This window comes from Epinephelus fuscoguttatus, linkage group LG1, assembly GCF_011397635.1.
Source record: "Epinephelus fuscoguttatus linkage group LG1, E.fuscoguttatus.final_Chr_v1".
In the NCBI taxonomy this organism is placed as follows: Eukaryota; Metazoa; Chordata; class Actinopteri; order Perciformes; family Serranidae; genus Epinephelus; species Epinephelus fuscoguttatus.
In genome coordinates, this window is record NC_064752.1 from 41,945,662 (window position 1) to 41,961,428 (window position 15,767).

At 40.3% G+C, this 15,767-nt stretch overlaps 1 protein-coding gene across 1 annotated transcript in view; it reads left to right on the plus strand.

The window, feature by feature from the left end:
• Nucleotides 1-270: 270 nt before the first annotated feature.
• The window catches only part of cntn3b (contactin 3b), a 159,395-nt gene continuing 143,898 nt past the window's right edge, over nt 271-15,767 (plus strand). The window contains exon 1 of the mRNA XM_049573078.1: nt 271-289. The gene's annotated coding sequence lies outside the window, so the exon portion shown is untranslated. The remainder of the gene's footprint in view (nt 290-15,767) is intronic.

Genomic DNA, 15,767 nt, shown 5'->3' on the forward strand with positions numbered 1-15,767 from the left:
CACATGTAAACTGTCAAGCTATTGTATCTTCCACAGGAAGTTCTGACAAATGTTTCAGAATAAAAGCCTATTTAGAAAATGGAGGGATTCTCTCAGCCGAGGTTATAAGGGGCTTTTAATTTGAAACAAGTGTTGAGTTTGAAATGACGGTGCGATATGTTAACTTTACAAAGACAACGGGAGCAGATAAAAAGTAAATATATAAACACACAAAGGGATTAATAAAAAACGGACCGTCTATAACGACGGACCGTCGTTTCAAATGAAGCTGGGAGCCTCTGCAGTTGTGGTGAGTAAAAGCCCCGCTGCTATTTGTTAATGTTATTACTTTATGTCCGACCGTGAGGATGTACCATTGTTTGCTAGCTTGATGCTAATGACAGTAACGTTAACTCAGCGGGTTGACAAAGTGCCTCTGCTGTTTCACAACATCATTTCCCCCTTTTACTCTGTGTGGTAACATCCCTAGAGGAAATATTAAAATGCTGGGGTGTTGTTGTCATACAGTTGTCTACAGCAGCAGATCGTTCTGTGTTTCTACTGGTCAAAGTGATGGCTGTGATGGGAGAATTGGATCTCAGTGAAGGGCAAGTGGTCCATAACTTTAATTCTGGAGACAAAAAAATGTAGGCTTAGCGCCCTGTGGTCCATTGCCCAATAGGAAATGTAGAATACTCAAAACTACTTTAAAAGTGCTTGCGTTACTTTTCTCAGGGAGTAACGTTGGAAGTACTTTTAAAGTAATTGAGTCACTTTACTCATCGAGTAACGCAGTAAAGTAACTGGTTACTTTTTTTAAAAAAAGTAACACAGTAACGTACTTTGATTACTTTTAAAGTAATCCTTACCCAGCACTGCTGGGGACACATACCCAACCATGCAGGAGTCTTGTTGACTGATAGTCTTGTCATTCTTAGTTTGTACTTGTCCCTTGTATGTTGACACCAGAACCGACATCACCATGTTTCTATCTGTCAAGCTTATCCAACATAGCAACAGTTACTAAGAGGGCAGGATTTAGGATTGATCCATCTAACTGTGTCTGCTCTACAGTAAGCTGTAATCCCTAGCATGTCTGGTTAAAGGCCCAGACACAATAGAGAGGAAATAATTCTCCACACCAGTAGATGGTGGTCATCTGTAATCATAATACCAAAGTGAAACTGGATGACCTTCTTGATGCTAGTAGCCAGTTGAAAACATTAACAACACAATCCAATGTTGTAAGAACAGAGCATATTTACTGTGCACTACTGAACAGTGTTGGAAATGTGAAACAGGAAATGTTTCTGCTGAGTTAAAGAGCTAAGGAAAAGTAATCTTATCTTATGTAACAAGTTTGTTTTGGTCTCACGCCCTCTTGACTTTCGCTCTTCTTTTATTTCCCTTACGGCTATTTCTCCTCCATGTGCTGAGCTCAAATGCCAATCAAAGTGATTTTATTCACCGATGGGCTCAGCAATCACTCGTTCAACATGCTGAAACGGTGGGGGGAAAAACTGACGAGGGCCAATGGTGCAGGACACACTGCAGCGACAAGGGCCATGGATGCTCACCAATGGTCCAACATTGTCCGACGGCCAACCATCGGCTTGGTGTGTCAGGGCCTTAATTAGCTAACTACCTACATTAGTAGACAAATGTAACTTCCAAGGCCATGACACATTGTGAGCTAGCTACATTAGCTTGTGGGGGTTTTAAGATAACATAGAAAATAAAGTTCAGGACTGACCTCAGTGCTATCAGGGTGTAGGGTAACATTAATAGGTCTATCCTGCTCTTGCAATGGGAGAACTTTACACGCTAGCAGCCCCAGCAAAACTCGCTGTCCCCAAACACTTGATTAACTTAGTCCACGTCTTGAAAGCTTTTCGTCCGTCGTAAAGTGATAACATGAAAATACAAACTAGTAAGCTAAGCAGCTAAACAGGGCTATGTTGAAACAATCTTATCTCACATTTTCTAATCAAATAGCAGCAGTTGTAATTTCAATTTGTAATCAAGAGCTAGAAATGAGAACCCTGCTTTTGTCTGCCTCTGTCTGGCACCAAGGACTCATTATTCCCAAATTTACTAAGAATTCCAACTGGTATATCTGCACCCAATTATCATTGCACGATGCACAGGTGCTGTGCCAGAATGCAAAGCTTCAAAGGCAAAGCAACCGTAACTAAGGTGGGTGAGGCTTAGTGGATGGTCAACTCCAAGGTCCTCACCAGGACACTTGATTGAACTGAGCAAATGTGAGCTGTGAGAAAGGTCTATTATCTTCATCAATTAGGTTTGCACACACAGATAGCTTAATGTTCCAGACAAGCCCATGTTGTTGTGCTTGGATATTTGGCTGATGCCCCAGCTCATGTGGCCACTGACTGAAATGCCAGATGAGAAATACCATTACCCAACAGTCCCAGGCACCGTCCACTTCCCCCACCTTGTGGCCCCTCACTAATAATTCTCTCCTGACTTATTATCCTTTGGGCACGTAGGAGTATTTGATTCATTGCATACTGTCACATAACAGGTAAAGTATTTATTTTGTTGGTTTTGCTCTCGGTTTCTGCTGCCAGGGAAGGTTGATGTATTATATAAAGGGCTCCACAGAAGCAATGCATGGCAGTGTACAACAAAACGCTTTATGTCTCAAAGTGAAATATGATATTGATTGATACTGTGGTGTGTTCGCCTGACAGTGCGCCACAGGGCTGAGTATGAGGGGGCTTCTTCTGTCAAACGAATGGTAACCCAGAGAGACTTATAGTCAACAAACAAATACCAGCAAAGAAACATATCCATCTGAACTCTAAAATAGACTGTTTTGCAAAATAAAACCCAAATATTCATTAAAATCTCTAAAAAGTAAGTGTGATTCAGTACCTATATAAATGCATCGGATGCAGTTATTGACATGTTATTTGATGCTTCCAGTATGATGCATTTGGGACACTCTACCTATCACAATGAGTTGTGTTACTGTATCACATTTTCTTCCCGAAGCCTCCTCAGCAGGTCGATTCACATGTTTAGAGATGAGCTGAGAGATGGTTAGTTTTGATCTATAAATCAGACTTGCTATTAGCTATGTATAGCACCAATATGCAGTATATTGCTATTACCAGCCATTTTCATATTTCTCTCAAGGGTTTTATGACTCTGGAGTCACTCCCAGCATGCTTTGGGTGAAATCAGGAGAATCCAGAGGAAACTTAAATAACACACACAGAAAGAGCCATGGGGTGGGAAGTTCAGCCCAGACCCTTTATGCTGGGAGGCGGCAGTGCAAACCACTGAAGCACGCTGTGGTACCCCTGGACATTTCTGATTTTGTTAATTAGCTTTTCTTCAACCATGTCTTGGCACAATGTGGCCTACTTACCGTATTTCTGAAGATGCATGGTGCCACATAGTTTACAACATAACATCCTCCCAAAAAGCAGCTGTTTTGGTTCCCTGTAAATGCTCCAGTATCAAATTAAACTCATTTCGGAGGTGACAGTCAAAGCTTTCATTTAACACAATTAATTAAATTTCTGCTGCTCCACTGCACAAACCGACCAGTATTTGCTTCAAAGTTGACTCTGCAGGACTGCTGATCAATCCCAGTGACTAAATGATTACTTTGTCAAGTGCTGAGACTTTTGGTTTTAAAATTGCACTTCCTGCTTTAGATCAAACTTTCCCTCCCAATGGAGTTTCAAAATCTCAATCTACCACCACCCACCATTCTGGCATTTGCTCAGTGACTGAGGCACTACACTGCTGCACTGCAAACAAGGCTAAAATGTCTTGTTCTCAAGCCAACAAAGCTGATTACAAGCAACATTATGATTAGATAAGTTAACATTATCACAATTTACTGCTGCTTTATGAATTTCTTCTGCTCAGTCAGAGAATTTACATTCATATTGGATGATTCCATAGGGTATAATTTACAAACAATGCCACTCTCAGTTCCAAATGCAGGAAGTAGTGTGTCCTTTAAGTTGTGGAAGTGGAGGGTGCACAAGGCTGCAGCATGAAAGAACTACAGGCAGAAAAAGAACCATATTTAAAACCAGAAGCAGCAAGATGATGGGCTAATGGAAAGGCAGTGTCTCTGTGTTATTGGCTGATTGTGAATCAGCTGTAGAATAGCTGATGTCTCCATTGACAGCCCTGGACAATGATATCTAGAGATAGCAAGTGAGCCTGCATGCAAGGAGTGAATGACAGGCCTCCCATGCTGAGTTACGGTTACTAGCGTAGGTCTGGAGAATGGCTGTTCTGGTGTAGCAAAAGCTCAATAGACTAGAGGACCCTGAAACTCTAATAACTCTAATCTAATAATATCTGTGGGTTTATCCCTATGTATGACCCCATTTACATAAAACTAATCATTCAATCCATTAATACTATACATTTTTAATCATAACATAGGTACTGTAGATGTCTGTGCAGATATTGTAAAACATTTTTAAATGTAGGCACTGGACACGAAAAAATCATCATTATTAAAAGAAATGTGTTTTAATGTGTATAAATGCTTTGTCTGGTGCTAAGGTTGATGCGTGTTGTAGCAAGTTTTGTTGTCTCGACTGTAAATATGTGACAATTTTTCTGACACACTTGTTATTTTCTTTCTTCTCTTTACTTTTTTCTGCTTGTTTTTCCCCCCAGGTTTTGAGCACTTTAGCACCATACAAAAACAGAGATTTATAGCAGCATGAATCCCAGTGTAAAGTGAACAATCAGGCTGTCATTTAAGCAGAAAACACCCACTGGCTTCACTGCGACAAGTCATCATGGCAGTAATATACCTCTACCAAATCCCACTCTAACATGTAGGAGTCTGAATCCTAGTAGGACTGTAAGTCTGTGCTGAGGGGCTCAGAGCTGGACCCAGGACATCCTGGTGCCATCTGACAGAGTCGACGGTGCTTATTCAGCACCCAGAGACCAGTAAATCAATGATCCTTTAACTGTTAATCAATCACAACTCACTGCTATTCTCAGAAGACCACTGTAGCTTCATTACTGCTCAACAATTAACACTGCCAGGAGAGTGATTGGTACACTGACTGCCATGATTAATGTGACTATAAAATGGAAAGGGGGGGTGATGAATTAAAATTTAGATGTTAATTAATTACAGGATAGTCATTAATTAATTATAGGATAAGGTAATAGTGTTTGGTTGCTTCCTCATAACACATATCAACATGACTTAGAGTGACAGCAGCAGGCAAAAATAAAGAAGTTCATTTGGGATTATGCAAAATTCACTTTCTTGTTTAGTGTATAACTTTAACTATGTATTGACACACAGGGGAATGCTGCTTGTCATTTTTATGTTGCCTGGCCTCTGCAAAGACTCAAATCACAATAGTGCTGGATCTGTCCTTTTCTGTCCTAAATCTTGTTAAAGTCTGTCACAAATCAGTGAGCCTGGTAATTGGTATTTGTACTCTCTCGTGCCGGGTATCAAACTGTTTTCAAGCCATATACTTTCAGAGGCCCTGGACTGTTGCAATTGATTTTTTTCGGCAATCAGTTGTTTATAACCAAACAATGTATGGCTCCAAATGAGATCCTAATTGAAAATAATTATTGAAATGATTGAAGAATAGCAGGTAGCTAGCAGGCAAATGCTGAATTAATTGTGTCCCAAAGATGAGATGACTCAAGACAAGATCACAGCACCTCCTACACTACACACTGTTGTCCCAGATGGCACATTTACACACATAATCCCTGTACTGTCCCTTGTGCTAAATTTTAGCATTTGCTGTGTGCTGTGTATTTTCCTTAGTTGTTTATTTCTGCATTTATTTATTTGCAGCATGTGGCCTGCTATTCGCTACGGATAGCATAACAGTACCTTGAGACTTGAGAGTGATCTGATAACAACACAGCCAATGAAATAAATAAAGTATCTTATCAGCTGTCATGTCTTACCGTAATGACTGAGACCTTATCTGTTTTTTTGGACAGAAGGCTGTGGAGGACAACACTGTGAAGTCAATAAGTCTGGCTCTGTGTTCATATTTTTTTGCATCCAGCCTCAGTTCATTGGCACATTGAGAACTCAGTTTTGCACATTTGCATCAGTTCTCTGCCAAAGTGCTAATCACATGGGAACCTTTAGCCACATTTCCCAGCAAAACATTGAACGTTGATTAAATTTTAATATAACAACCTGCAACAACACATGTAAAGGCAAGTGCCAAAATACAACAACAACCATTGTCAAGCAGAGCTGCTGTATCTCTTCATTAAAGTTTAGGTAGCCTAATGTAAAATCTGATTTGTTTCTAAAAGTGTTATACATGAAAGAAAATACTTGCTGAATACATGCCAAAAGACTGTGTATTATACTGCAGCACAGCATTGTGGAGTTAGACTGTTTAATTGTTTTGTACTGTTTTTGTGTGCATAACATTGGTGCTTTTTCCCCATGTTAAATCGGGAGTTACAACACTTAACGTTATTTACAACAGCCTAGCCGCACTCACCAGACCGATTATGAGAACAAAGCTGTATGTATGTATTTAACAACCAGCCAAACCTGATGTGCAAACTAATAGCTTAATGCATTATGGCAACATTACAATTGTCAGGACTGATGACTGAGCAGTGTATTTTAGAGAGAGGGGGAAAGGTGAAAGGGAAACTTTCAACCTTTCAGCCAGCTGTGTGTCATTGCAGCATGAGCAGTACACGCAAATGAACAACACTGAACCTTTCTCCATGCTGCCAGCCTGGAGTTCCCCACTTACCTACCTGCTAGGAGGGGTTTTGTGTCAATTAGCAGGCCCCCACCTTGGTTAGCTCCAAGCGCAGCAGCATAGAGGGAGGTTGAGACAAACATAGACATAGAGCTGGTTAAGAATTTGAAAAATTTCCCTGGAATAATTTACTAGAAATGCTGATTTGTCACTTTGTCCCACTGCACTGACTGCCTATACTTATTGCTGCCAACATTGCTGCCACATTGGACCTTCAGCGGAAATGGCCCTAGAGTTTCAGAGCAGAGAATACTGGCTATTTTTCATACAGTTTTCATTCAAATTTGGCTGGGTGGTTAGCAAGACATTTTTGTGGTGTCACAAGCTCAGCATACATACTTATTTTTGCTTTACCCCAGCTTTAAATGAGAGCCCAGATACGCTTTTGATAACAGATTCCTTAGTTGCACTTTTACAATGCCATAATACTGTAACATACATAATGAATATGTTATTGCTTGAATTCCTGTTAAACGTCTAGAACATGCTAAACTAAAGGATTAGATAATAGGCAGTGAAGTTGGGTTTCAACCTGCTGCCATCTTGTCAGTTGTTGAAACCAAAAATACAACAGAAGCAGAGAGCAAGTGAGACTTCCACATGAATTTGATATCCCACTGACCTGTCGGTTTAGACAGAGGCACCTCCAAATATTCACTTTTTTTAAACCTCACAGAGGAAAATCTGCTCCATGTTTCTCGAAAACATTAAATATTCATGACTTAATAAACAGCAATCAGTTACAGTTTAATAAAACCCCCAACATCAGTATTATTTGTTTCAATACAAACACTCAAAACCTCAGTAAACTGCTTCATCAGGACTGTGTGGGTGTGGTTCAATCAGGTTTGACTGACACCAGCAACAACCGCACAACTAGCTAAATCTTGATTTTTGCATGGACATACATTATAAATAGTATCGCTTTTTTTCCAATGCAGCCCTGCCAACTTTACACCATTAATAACGGCACAAAAACACAAATACAGAAAATTCCTCACATGAAATAAACTAAACTGTCTGAACTTTGGCTGCAACACTTGTGTTCTTCATGCTCTCTATCCCTCACTGTAAAGAGCTTGTTGAGAGATGTTATTTGCACTGCCTTTAAACTTCCATAAAGTTGGGCTTCTTGGGAAATGCATAAAAATGGTCAAGATCAATACAGAGGAAGCTGAGATGTTCTGAGTTTCAGTTGCTTTTATCTGTCAAGCTCCAAAACCACTGGACTACATTTCCCATAATGCAACTTGATATTTTCTTTTCATTGATCCCCCCTGACTAGTAAACGCCCACTTTTTTTAAAATTTCCACATCCCCAGTTTGTGAGACATTTTGTTCTAAATTTGTAGTGTTCCACCCAACGCTGAGATACTCTGATCCCTGACGATCATGATGAGATTTTTTCGACTTAAGGTGTGAGTCATGTTAGAAAAGAACCTCTGTCTGGGTGAGCTGCATTAACAGCCTGGCAGCCTTGGTCCCTGTGCCTGCAAGGTTGATAAACAGGTGCTGTGCATATGAGCCAACTCGGAAGAATGCTACTGAATTGGACAAAAGAAAGGAGTTCTTCAACGGAAGGTGAAACAATTCTACATTTCCCATACACTAAAAAGTCCTACGGTTTGACAGATTCTAAATACACATCTGCAGATTCCTGTACACATTACTCATCTCACTACACATTCAGATATTCTTTCACACACTTACAAATCTGATTGTATACACACAGTTTGACATACAGTCACAAAACTCTCCACACGTGTCCCTAAATGCACCTTATCAAGCCTGTGTTTTGATATAATGCAATGATATTTGGATCGTTGCCTTTTAAGGAGGATTCAGTCAACCCACCAATATATTAAAACAATCCAATAACAAAAGAGATAATGGTTTGCACAATTCTATGCTAATTAGACAACATAAAACTACAGTTGTCAGCGCTGATGATCTCAGCCTTAGCCGTCCATCAGAATTATTCATTAGACCAAAAGTGCGCTCTTCAGATCCCAATTTGTTTGAGAGCTCATGTAGTGCACATTCAATTATCGCCAACTGTAATAGACAGGATTATCCAGTAAAACACTGATATATGTAGAATTATCACATCAAAGTCTGATGATAGGTTTTGTCCGCTGGAAAAAGTATTAGGTGCTGATGGTATTTGATGCCAGACACAGTCTATTTAACGGTCAGTAGCTGACTTTATGTACAGTATGACATTTGTGATGCAGTTTATAGAATATCAAAATTATGTTTATTCTTATGTTTATATCCTACCTACCCAAACACCTGTCCATCCATCCATTCAGATCGGTCACCTGTCACACACTAACCATTGTAGCCATCGCATTAATCCATGAAATATGATGTTATCCATAGCAATGGAGTCAACCGTGCCTCTTCTGTTAACTAGGGAGTTCTTTACATTCCCTGCTAAAGTTGCTCTCAGCAGCTTTGTGAATAACTTAAGCACCTTCAGTGCCATTTAGGAGGACCCTTAGAGGGAAGAGAGGATCTGTTATGAATACAGCCCTTGATCTTCATTAGAGGGCCTCATTAAAGGGACAGTTCACCCGAAAATTAAAACTACATAGTGTTCCTCTTACCTGTAGTGCTGTCTGTCAATGAATATTGTTTTGGTGTGAGGTGCTGGAGTTTTCAGCCATAAAGATGTCTACCTCTTCTCCAAAGAAATGGAAGAAGTGGCACTTGACCTGTAGTGATCAAAGAGCCAAAAACAATAAAAAATAAAATGTCTCTTTCCACAAATCGTTACCTGGCTACTCTAGATAAATTTTCGACCTTGTTGTGAGCAGCTTCATGATAGAACCATTTTCTTTCTACCGAACTACACCTGCCAACTGTATCACTGCATAGAAAGAAGTGTGCATCTACTGCTAGTGCACCCAGCCCCACTGAGGTTGCTAACGTTACTGCTCAGTTGAGGAGGGCGTCATTAAAGTCTACATCTTACTCTGTCACGAGCACGAGCCTCTCGTTCATATGTAAATGCACGCTTCCTTCTGCATGATGATGCAGTTGGCAGGTGTATTTTGGTACAAAGAAAATACAGTTCCGACATGAAACTTCTCACAACAAGGTCTGTGGATTATCTTGAGTAACTCGGCCCTTATTTCTGGACAGAGACATTGCTAATGAGTTGATCATCCCAGGTCAAGAATTCAGTAGAATTAAAGATAGAATTCTGTTGACTTTTTCAAATGTAATTTTTAGGGGCTTTTAGCACCACAAGCTGAGTGCCATCTAGTTCCATTATATTCAAGAGAAGGCAGAAATCTCTATGGCTGATATCTCCAACACTCAGCAACTCACACCAAAAGAATTTAGATTGATAAGTAGCACTATAGGGAAAAGGAAAAAAAAAAAACTTCCTCTGCTTGTAGAGGAAAAGTCATTGGCTGTGTGCTTTTAAAAAGGATTTGGAGTTTTTTCCTATCGACCTCTCTATAGCCGAAGTCTTTTTTGGAGTCAGCATCCAGCAACCATTAGCTGTTTATAACAAATAACTGGTCATTCTCACAGTGTTTATCAGTTAAATTCTGCAACAATATGACTGGTTTTCATTGTGCATTGGAGGAAAGTTTGCTCCTGGTATTGCTTTACAACAGGCCTCTGTGGAGATTGAACACCCTTTTATCCCTTAGCCTCAAGTAGCAATCAGATAATTGTTTCTCAGAGCAACCATTTGAGACTGCAAAACCATGTAATCCCCAGAGCTGTTCTGATGGCGCTACAATAGCAGGAGAGAAACTCTAAGGGTCTCATTGTGAGCTTGTTTCTGAGAAGGAACGCTTTTCAGAATTGCTTAGGTTAAGGTAGACCACAAATAATTCATAGTGAACTTTCACCAAGACAAGATGCGTTTTTCCAAAGGTTGCACTTTCTTTCCAACCCGATGTTTCTGTGGAAGGAATTGTATCTGTCAACTTTTGTTGTTGTTATAGTAGCTTGAAATTGATAAAAAGCCTATTTTTTATTCAGTTAAGGGCCAAAATCTGCTTTTGCAAGATTCTGAAATCCTGTTTTTGAATCATGCACATTTGCAGTCTTACACTGAGAGTCCCCCTGGCATTCATCATTACTATATTACCTGTCAGCTCCCTGCCTCTGTCATGTCCCCTCTATGCCATATGGGAATTTCTGTATGCATGTTCTATTCAACCAAGACAGAGTTGTCCTGTGTGGGCTGCCTTAAAGATACAACACTGCTGCAGATATAGTGCCAGGATCCCCCAGCAATATGGTGGCCTTTCTCAGGGTATGTGTTGGTTGAAATTATAAAAATCTGGGAGCAGGAAGAAAGGAAGAGAAGCGAGGAGGAGAGAAAAGAAGTGAAGAACCTTTAGATTGACCTTTGGAGACAAACACTGTGAAATCAAAGCCATGGCATTTCAACTAAGCCAAATTATATTTAGAATTGAAATGACTAATTGCAATAGAGAGCTCCAATTCCCACCTCTCATTATTTATTTCAGCTAAATCATTACTGAGGGTAAAGAATTGATTGAAATGTTTCAAGGATATTTTTTTCCTTCTCTAGGAAGCAGCCTCTACAATACATTCTCTTTAGTAGCAGGTTATCACTCTCTGAATGGCTCTATTGTATGACGTTGGAGAAAAGGGAACAGTGAGAGTTTGCATTCAGGTGTAATTTTCCAACGGTCTTCTGTTGTGGTGAAAAGGCTATTTATAAACCGAGCAAACAAACTGGCTACTTTTCAGCTTTTTTTTCCCTGTTTAAAGTGTTGTTATTCCCCACGGGCGATTGTTCAGGAGAGCTTTTGGTTGCAGCCCTTAATGGTTTTCAAAGCACAGAGGGACAAAAAGCTTTCCTGCGGATTGCTTTTGTTCTTCTTATTTAAAATTTAATTTTAAAGAGGAAAATTTGCTGACTGCTTGCAAAACAGATTTTTAAAATGGTGTGAGGTATTAGCAGTGAATGAGGACACCACTGCCATACAAACTGTTTTGGAGCACCTCTTTTTAAGCTAGAATATATTTTAATTTAATTTACAGCACTTATGTTCCATTGTCTCCTCAGTACAAATGTACTTTTGTAATTTGTGTCCATCTCTTGAAGACTGTGATGCTGGTATGTAATATTCCTATCTCGCTTTTCTGCTACAAACAAAATACATCCTTCGAACTGAAGCTGAGTGATTTCAAAGCCACCACCTTCTGTAGATACCAGCCAAGACCACCTGCAGGTGTTGGTCTGTCTAACAGCGATGATGAGACGCACAGTGCTGTGCATGTCTCCGAAGTGTCAGTCATGTTCGAAAAGAACCACTGTAGGTGAGTCCCACTCACAGCCTGGCAGCCTTGGGCCCTGTGCCTGCAAGGTTGACAGACAGGTGTTCTGCACATGAGCCAACTCCAAAGAATTCTGCTGAATTAGACAAAGAAAATAGCTCTTCTAAGGGAGATGACATGGCCTCTAAATTTCACATACACCATAAAAGCCCTCTTTATTATTTGGATCTCATCCAAAATGTAATATTTATCAATATGAATGAAGGCCATACATTTCAAAATTAAGACCCAAGATGAAATATACTAGAATTACTTTTCATATATGGTTGGGAGAATGTGCAGTGACATCAATCTTTATGTTATAAATAAAAAATATTACAATGGTTTTATCACTGGTTTCTCATAGGTTAATACAGTTATATGAAGGAAAATGATGTAGGTTGGAACCTGGATTTTCAAAATATCCCAACATGTTCTCACTCCCAACTCATCAAAGACAACAGCTTGGTCAGTGGTCCTGTGCTTCAAACCATAGACTGGCTGCACTATACGTCATAAACCTCATGGCCTCCATGTTAGCGGGTGGGCCAAATTAAAATCTCAATAGTACACATTAAATATTTTTTTCCAAAGATGATTTCTGTCATTTTAGGTAGTTCTTATCACTCTGATGGTTGTTAAAGTATCCGTTTTTCTGATAAATTTGGTTATTACTTATAATTTGTTGCTAGAAAAGGGGGATTGAGGCCATGACTGACAGCTGTGTGTGCCAATCAGAATGCTCACTATCAATGGCGCTGTTCGCGATTGTTCAGATGGGTGTATGGGCTTGAAATCATTACTGCGCAGACTCTGGCTCCAAATGATTTCAACGGTGCAAAATGGCAGCCACCGTATGCTGGATATTTTGGCTTCATGTTTGTACAATGGGGGTAAGTGGAGATGCATCATCCTTCTTTACATACACTCTATGCCTCAAACTATGATGCTCTAGGTCCCCTCTGGCATCAGTTTGGGATGTTTAGGGACAGCATGTCACTTCTGCTTGTTACATGAATAGAGTCTTTTCAAAATAAACATACGTGTTAAAAGTTAATGTAGGACTTGTCACCAAAAGTAGGTTTAGGCAACAAAACTACTTAATTAGGCAACCATCTTTAGAGCCACTATCTCCCAGTGAACAGTAAGCTCAACATCTGCCCAGTAAGCACGAGCTACACAGCTGCAGGAACAGCTCACATCCAACACCATGCTGTTAAGCAGTTCCAGCAAACTCACACTGACACCAAAACTCTGTCGTTCAACCTGCTGATGGAAAGCTGTGTGATGCTAACAGTTAGCCCTGTCACTTGTGTGTGTAGCTAGGCTAACTCTCACAACTTTCCTCTGTGTGAAGCTCAGACTCAGCAGCAGCAGCAGCTTCAATTTCTTTGGTCACCAGATGTCACATCCTGAATTCGGTGTTGTGTCGGTGCTGTAATCCTCAGGTGCCGTTAAACAAGTGTCGTAACACTCTCTCCATCTCCTTTTCTCTATCTCTTTCTCTCTCCATCTCTATCTCTCTAGTGATGGAAGCAAATAAAAGCCCAGGCTATTAATTTTATGGGATACACACTACTCTATTCACATTATAGGTATCAAATAAAGTACTCTATTGGTATTGATTATCACTTTAAAAGCACTGGTATCATAAGTTTTTAAACAATACCTAGCCCTAATTATTACTTTTCATAAACATACGAGCCAGCAATAGTGAAATTAAAAGCCAACCATCCACTCTTGTATGGCTATATCTGCATTTTTTTTTTGTAAAGTGCTGTGTCTCTTGGTTGACTGCTCCTGACAGTCTAGCACGTGGTCGACACCTTTTTATAAAGGCCGACCTTTCTGAAGTGCTGTGGGGGTGCACGCCCATAAATTTCTCAAACATAGAACATGAGGGAAAAAAATAAGAAAATACAGGCAGGCGGAAGGGTCTGTGCAGAAAAATCCAGCGCCGCCACAAACTTCTATTGGGTTGTACGTGATGATTGAGAGGGATTACTGCTGTCTAAGTCTGTAAATTGTTTCATAAGGAAAACCCTGCATAGTGAGGTTAGGAAAATATCATGGGTGTTATTACAGTGAACATATTGTGTCAACGAGATCACAATCTCATTTCTAAGTGCTGCAAGTGCTAAAACAACAGTGAAAATGTATAATCATTTGTAATGTAAGTGGTACAGTTGCAATCAAATTTATTCAACCCCCATTGCATATTAGGCTTATTGGCAAAATATACAATTTCTCAGCTGTTTGCAATAAACAAATTACACAAGAACTGTTTAAGTAGTTCAATGAAACTAATATTACAAGGGTTTTGATCCAAATTCTACACAAAATGCTACTTTTAATGACTACTACAGTCTCGAAATTATTCAACCCTTTCATGACAAGCATCTTCAGTACTTAGTAGAGCACCCTTTTGCTGTTATGACCTGCTGCAAACGTGATGCATAGCCAGCCACCAGCTTCAGTCAGCGTTCCTGAGGAATCTTAGCCCATTCCTCATGGGCAATGGCCTCCAGTTCAGTAATATTCTTGGGTGCGCCTTCTTCAAATCCCACCAGAGATTTTCTATGGGGTTCAAGTCAGGCAACTGTGACGGCCACTTTAGAATCTTCCATTTCTTCTTCTGAAACCAAGCCTTGGTGGACTTTGAGGTATGCTTGGGATCATTATCCTGTTGGAAGGTCCAATGACGCCCAAGCTTCAGCTTCCTCACAGACGGCACGACGTTTTTACCTAAGATTTCCTGATACTTGACTGAATCCATTGTGCCCTCCACACGCTGCAGGTTTCCAGTGCCAGAGGCAGCAAAGCAGCCCCAGAGCATCACTGAGCCACTGCCATGCTTCACTATAGGCGGGGTGTTCTTTTCAGCATATGCTACATTCTTCTTCCTCCAGACATACCGCTGTTCCATGGGCCCGAAAAGTTCCAGTTTTGTTTCATCACCCCACAGAACAGAATTTCAAAACTTCTGTGGCTTATTTATATGGTTTTGAGCATAATGGAGCCGACGTTTCTTGTGCTTTTGGGTCAGTAGTGGTGTACGTCTTGGAGTCCGGGCATGGAGCCCTTCAGTGTTTAGTATGCGCCTTATTGTACAAACTGAAACCTCAGTGCCTGCTGCCACCAAGTCTTGCTGCAGGTGTTTTGCAGTCACTTGAGGGTTTTTGACCACTTGCCTCCTCAGGAATCTGGTGGCAGCCGCTGATAGTTTACTCTTTCTGCCACATCCAGGTAGTGTAGCCACTGTTCCTTTAACTTTGAACTTGCGAACTATGCTTCCAACTGTATCTCTAGGAACATTCAGAGCTTTTGCCTAATATGCAATGGGGGTTGAATAATTTTGATTGCAACTGTAAGTTGTCTGTTATTGCAGTGAAATATTTCAGTGAAAAACATAAGAAATTTGTTGTCAGTGAACATTTTACAGATCTATATTTGCGACTTGCCTGCTAAGTCAATTAAAACCATTTCCTAATTATTACAGATCTGCTGTAGGACATTCATCGTATATAAAGGTAGTTTCTAGGAGACAGGGCTGAACTAGGATCAGCTTCAGTCACATCTCGATCTGCCAGACAAAACTCCACACTACAGTAAGGGTGTTGTACTGCAGAGGACAGAGAGACTGACTGAGAAAAAGAGAGAGGTGAGACGGATGGAGGTTCCTGAGTA